The sequence below is a fragment of the Triturus cristatus genome, chromosome 5_2 (assembly GCF_964204655.1).
Source record: "Triturus cristatus chromosome 5_2, aTriCri1.1, whole genome shotgun sequence".
NCBI lineage: Eukaryota > Metazoa > Chordata > Amphibia > Caudata > Salamandridae > Triturus > Triturus cristatus.
In genome coordinates this window covers 1,034,002,109-1,034,008,108 of record NC_140588.1, presented here as the reverse complement: position 1 = coordinate 1,034,008,108, position 6,000 = coordinate 1,034,002,109, and positions in this window count along the sequence as shown.

Here is a 6,000-nt window from a genome sequence, read left to right as displayed (position 1 = left end):
GAATCTTGCTTCTAGAGATGATTCAAATAGTTAAACCTTTTCCAGCTCTCTGCACTAAAATTTGAGTTGGGTGTCTGCCTGTGGGCATTTCATTGCAACCCTTCTGGGGTAACTCGGCTTTGCTTCCTGTTCTCTCATAGCTCCATGTGAGACATGCAGTGCAGGCACTTCACCAGCTACGCTTCACTTCACACATAGTACATGCATATCACCTGCTCAAAGTACCCACATTACTCGGGGTGCATGCACATCATTCACAGTACACACACAGCACTGCCCACCTGTGCAATAAAACCACCACATTATAAAAGCCCCATTTTCTGCTCATTACAACTGTCTGCTCTTAGTTATTTTGGCACTTTTCTTAGTTTTTTATAAGGTTATTTCGAAAAAAAAGGCTATCCACCTTTTATTCGGGTCTGATGGTTTACTGCATTTGCAGCATTCTTCCCAAAGGATGAGCCTATATGTCATCATTACCAACACCCACCCCAGGCCCGAGGATGATGTTTCAAAGTGGAACACTTACTATCAGCATCCCCAGACTCACAAGTCAAGTGCATTGGGTCAAGGTCAATGGATCTAGTGTGCCATAATTAAACACTGCAATGGTGTTGGAACAAGTGCAATAGTGTGGTGCTGCCATCAATGTTGAATAACTGAAATCATGAGGATTGTGAAAAATCCAAGTGTAGCACAAGTGTCACAAATGAGCTACATTTGTTTATCGGGAACGTGGTAAGGCTGTGGTATGTAACAGGTGGTCATGCAATTTGGGGCACACTGTTGAAAATATGTCACTAAAGGATGGTGCAGTATAGATCTCTCATTTTCAGGTAGCACATTTCCACTGAAATGGGCATTACATTTTCACAATCATGCAGTTCTACGCATAATATTATATTGCAATGATTTGCCCACCCCATTTAAAAAAAAAAACTCCCTTATGATAGCCATGACATAACATTCATCCACGACTTTTACGCCCTACCACTTTCAAATGTCACCAGCCACCACTGTGTATGACCTCACATATTACATAACTCATGACATGGTCAGTGACATCACTGATGACATCTCAAATTACATCAGTGATGCCACTAAAACAGTCCCTCAAAAACCTTGCTCATCTCACCTTTCTCCCCTTCAACCAAATGATTTTTTATTTGGGAAATTAGAGATTCACAACCCCCAGAATCTCACAGACTAAGCTACGCCCCTGTCCACTACACATGTCCAGTAGGAGTTCCCTGAGCAGGGTCCAATGCTGTGGTAGTGCCAGAATTTCTGTCATGTAGTAGGAGTACTTGTGCAGTGGAACCACAATAAAGTTTCTCCCATTATTCCCCTTTGAGAAGAAAGAACAGATCCATTCTCAAGAAGGAAGAACAGAACCCTCTTAGGTGATTAGTGTGCTATACAAATCAATATAACATAACAAGTGCATAAATTCCACATGATGATCACACATATGGCCCCTTGAGGTGCTTGTCCATAGCCCCATGCAGTGCAAGAAATATTATGTGAGCTGAGGCAACTGTCTCTTCGGGCTTGCATCTCTCTTTGTGTCTCTTTTAGGCCCCAGGGATGTGTTAGTGCTGCCTCCTGTGAGAACTGGCCACAAACACCACTATCTTTATCTTAGAAGCAGTGGAAGTGTCTGCCTCAGTGTCCTTTTTAGGTCAAGCCTTTAGGTCAAGCCTGTAAGTGGGCAGGATCGGCAGGGCATGGCGTGCCCCTACTTTTCGATTTAATAGAATCTGTTCCCCTACTTTTTTATTTTAAAAATGCATCCCAGGACGGCAGAAATAGCAAAGGCCTATGGATAAGGATTGACCGTTTGTAGCTGTTGGGGAACAGCTGGGGTGGGCAGAGATGGAATAGGACTCTGTCTCTTCCTTCTTGCCCAGAGAAGATAAGGACAGTGTCCATTTCTCAATAGTCGCTACGGCCAATAACACTTGGTGGGGTGGCGGGTGATAATAAAAAACACATAAAAGAACTCACCTACCGCTGCTGCGGCTGCTGAATGCCACCGCGGTGCTCCGCTGCTCCCCCCGCCTCAATGCTTCTCTGCTCCTGCCCCCTCTACAATGAGAGCAGTTTCATGATTTGCCTGAGCAGGCTGAAATGCTGCTTAGTTAGGGTCTGGGAGCCTGTGCTGGTTTTCCACCTGGCTGTGTAACACAGCCAGGTGGAGAAATGCTAAGTCTGCAAGTCTGTTTGGCAGGCCTAAGACGGCCAGCCTAACAGACATGCACACTTAAAGTGTACCTACCACTCCTCCCCCCCTAGCTGACTACACATGGATAGAGAGGATGGCCCCACCCCGCACTCAACTCAGCAGGCTGGGGAGAAAGTCAAAAATCAAATGAAAAAAAATAGTTTTATTATCATTTTATTTTAAATCTTCTGCCTTTCGGCAGTGGGGCGACGCTCCTCCGCCACCGTCAGCTGCACGTCCTCTCTTTCCTCCTCTTCCTCTTATTCCCTCTCTTTCTGTCTTTGTCTCGCTTCTCCTCACTTGCTGAAAACCATGACTCCAAGAACCAGCTCTTGCCCTCTCTTTACTCTTCTTTCCTTCATTCGTTCCTCTGTGGGATGGATCCAAAAAAGAAAGAAGCCCTTTTGCTGGAAATGTCGTCTTTTTGTGACCTTTTTCTTTTCTAAAGTGCAGCCTCGGGACAGAGGGAAAAAAAGGTTCAAAATATGAAAAATAACGAATTAAAGCAAGACAGGGTGGCCGCAAAGTGGCCAGATTGGTTCTATGCACATCCAAAGACATTAGCGCCACTTTACAGAGTTTGCCAGTGAAGCACTACTTTTGTTTTCTCGTCTTTATTTGAACAACATTGTTTCCCCCGGTAGGGTGGTGCACCATTCCTGGAGGTACTGCAATACCTGGTTGATGCATGGAGTGGAAAACGTTTAATGTGATCCTTATCAGCTGGGATGTGGTCTTTCTAAACCATACTGCTTGTGCTTTGTTAGGAAATAAGCCATTAACATTTAAATAGGTCCCCTCTGGGCCCTGTAGTCATGTCCTTAATTTTTCAGGCAAAAACACTAATTGATTTCTGAATAATGAGTGTAAAAGCGTTAGGGTAACCATGGTGTTCCTGCTTACATTTCACATGTTTTATTGAATTTTGCATTACCTACAAGTTTTTGCTTTTTCCAGGATGTTATTACTTTTTTTTTCAGGCAGCAAATTACTCTTGTCTAGTGCATAATCTGCATTGAGTCACATCCAGGTGTTTATAGTGGGGCACAATTGGGTTGTAGCTGAAGGCAGTGTGCGTTTCTCTCAGTGGGGCAGTATGGTGTTCAGTGGGGAAGAGGATGTGACACTATGGCCAGGGTTACCAAATTTGGACTGGGGAACCAGGTTAAGCCTTAATGATCAGTCTACCAGACTACTCTCTTGAGGGAGCACATTCCAATGCTGGACCTTAGAAGGCCCCACTAGACCTAGAAGCCCTGGTGTCTTTGCACCAGGAGGTGGACTCTAGAGGTGGCAAGTGTGGGTTAACCTTGCAGGCCTGTCCACCACATGCCATTCTTAAGTTCACCCCAGTCTTGCTGGCAAGCCTACGAAGCAGCAAACCCTAGAGCAACAGTGACTCTGTCACTGAGGGCACAGGACACTTGAGGCAAGTACGCCTCACCCATTGGTACCTCCATTGGATTGGATCAGCAGTAGTAGTGCAACTCACCAGGAATCGCAATGAAGGATTTGCACGCACACCAAACTAAGTTTGAAAACTTCACAATCTCTCTGCTTCATGCACAAGCACTATTAATATGTGCTGCCTGCTTTGGGGAAACTGGAACTCTATGTCAGGACCTGGTGGTGATATTTAGGCTTGTCTCTCTTCACTTGTAATAACATAAAATTACTCCAGCAGCCATTTTCAGATTGTATATATTGTAAAAATCATCAAAAAACGACAACTCCCATGAACATTAGGGAGTGACATCATCATTACACAACCAATGGCACAACAGTCCATTATATAATATCCTGTGTCTTCCTTCTGGATTCCTCTTTTTTCGCTGCTCCAGCAGCAATAAGATAAGTGCTTACTCTCCCTTTTGTTGGCTTAAGGGTTAATGTGAGCGATGCACAGCTCCATGCTCCGCGGCCACTCCTAACTGTGATAATTGCCTAACGGTGATAATTGCTGTTTATTGTTACAATTACTTTTGCTGCGGGAGCCCTCGCTCCTACGCGGCTGATCTTGTGAGGCTCGTACACGGTGCGGTCTTCCGACTGGCAAGGGGCCCGTGTTTTTGTCTCGCGCAGTGCGTCCTTCTCTCCTCCATTCCTGACGACCAGAACACGTCAGCTTCTGCCTTTGAAGCTGACGCATTGTTCCGGCGGTAATTGGCATCGCGGGAGGGCTGTGAGGAGAGCGCGCGCGTCTGGAGTTGAAATTGACACACACGAGCTGCAACTACAGAAAAAGGCTGTTTAGTCAGTTGCACTCACATAGTGGTTTTTCTTTCTGGTCAAATTACAAGCCGGTGCCTGAAGGGATTAACACTCCGCACGGTAAGACATACTTCCCAGTACTAGAAGGGACACCCAAGGCACTTTACCCCACAGAGTTATAAAAGGGGTAGTCCCTACAATAATTAGTAAAGCTAATACAAATTGTCTCAAAGCCGCTATATCCCTCATTTAAGTGGGAATTAATTTCCCTTAATAAATAATACCCTCATGGAATACGAGGAGGTTGGGGATTATGTAGAAGAGGAAGAGGTTACTTACCTTCCTATTGATGACCAGTTTTGTGAGATCATGGACGGGACAGGCGGCTAATCCACCTTGTGTCCCTCCCCAGAATGTGGAAAAGTGCAAACGTGCAGACGACCCTGGAGTTGATTTGGACGCTTTTGCACGCCTTAAAAGGGCCTTTCTAGATGCCCGACCCATCTTAGACACCAGGGCCCTCGGGGTGACCCCGCTTTCACCTCTACAGACGGACGTAAGGGACGGAAATGATTCACCCAACAATTCCGACGGGGTGGGGGATGGCTATAGACCATGGCGCCCGACTCCTAGTTCCCTAGGAGGCTCAGACTTCCTGCAGACACTGATTTGACCACCCACGAAGATTTATTAAATCCTGATGACCTCCTGCATCCTAGGTCAGCAGAATGTTGTCCGGCTCCTAAGATGGCGGCCTACATGGCCTGTTGGCTAAGGAAGCCTTTGGATAAGAAGCAAGGGGCTGACTCAAGGCAGAATGTCCCTGCCTGCCATGGAAGGGAAGGTAGCCCCCAAAATGGTCACCTTTCTCACAGAATTTGTGCTCTATCCCAAAAAAGGGATTGACCTCTCCTGGCGTTCATGTCAGGATATACTCCTGGATGTCGCTGGTCCCCTGGCAAAAATAATGGATATGGCGGAGGACACCAAGGCCAAGGCCTCCAGCTCCCTCATATCCCAGATGTTCTGTCCAACTGGGCCCAACAGGCAATATTATTTCTGGGAAATGTAAACTGCGCGATATCCACAGAGAGGCGCAAGTCACTCTTTATGAAGATTGACCCCAAACTGCTCTCCACTTCGGAGGCAGGGACGGTAGCCGATGGGAACTTGTTCGGGGAGCCATTTATAAAGGAACTGGGCAAATTTGTGAATACTTTCAACTCCATAGACAAGGCACAATCCGCAATTAAGAAAATATTCACACCCCGTGTTTTTGTCTCAGCCGGACAAGGTAGGGGGAGCTCGTCTGTCTGTCCAGTTCAGGCAGCCTCCAAGGGTGGCGATTCCAGCAGTGGCAGCTCACATAGGGCGTGCTGTGGGGTGGTGGGTGGGGGAGGGGCAGGGTGGGGGGTAGTAAACTCGGACATATGATGGAATGGAGGAAAGTAATATTTACTTTCCTCCGTTATGTCGTATGTCTGAGTTTACTACCCAATTGCTCCTTCGGTACTTCACCCTCATGGGTTTGTCAGCAACATTTTCCTTGTGGAAAAAAGAGACGG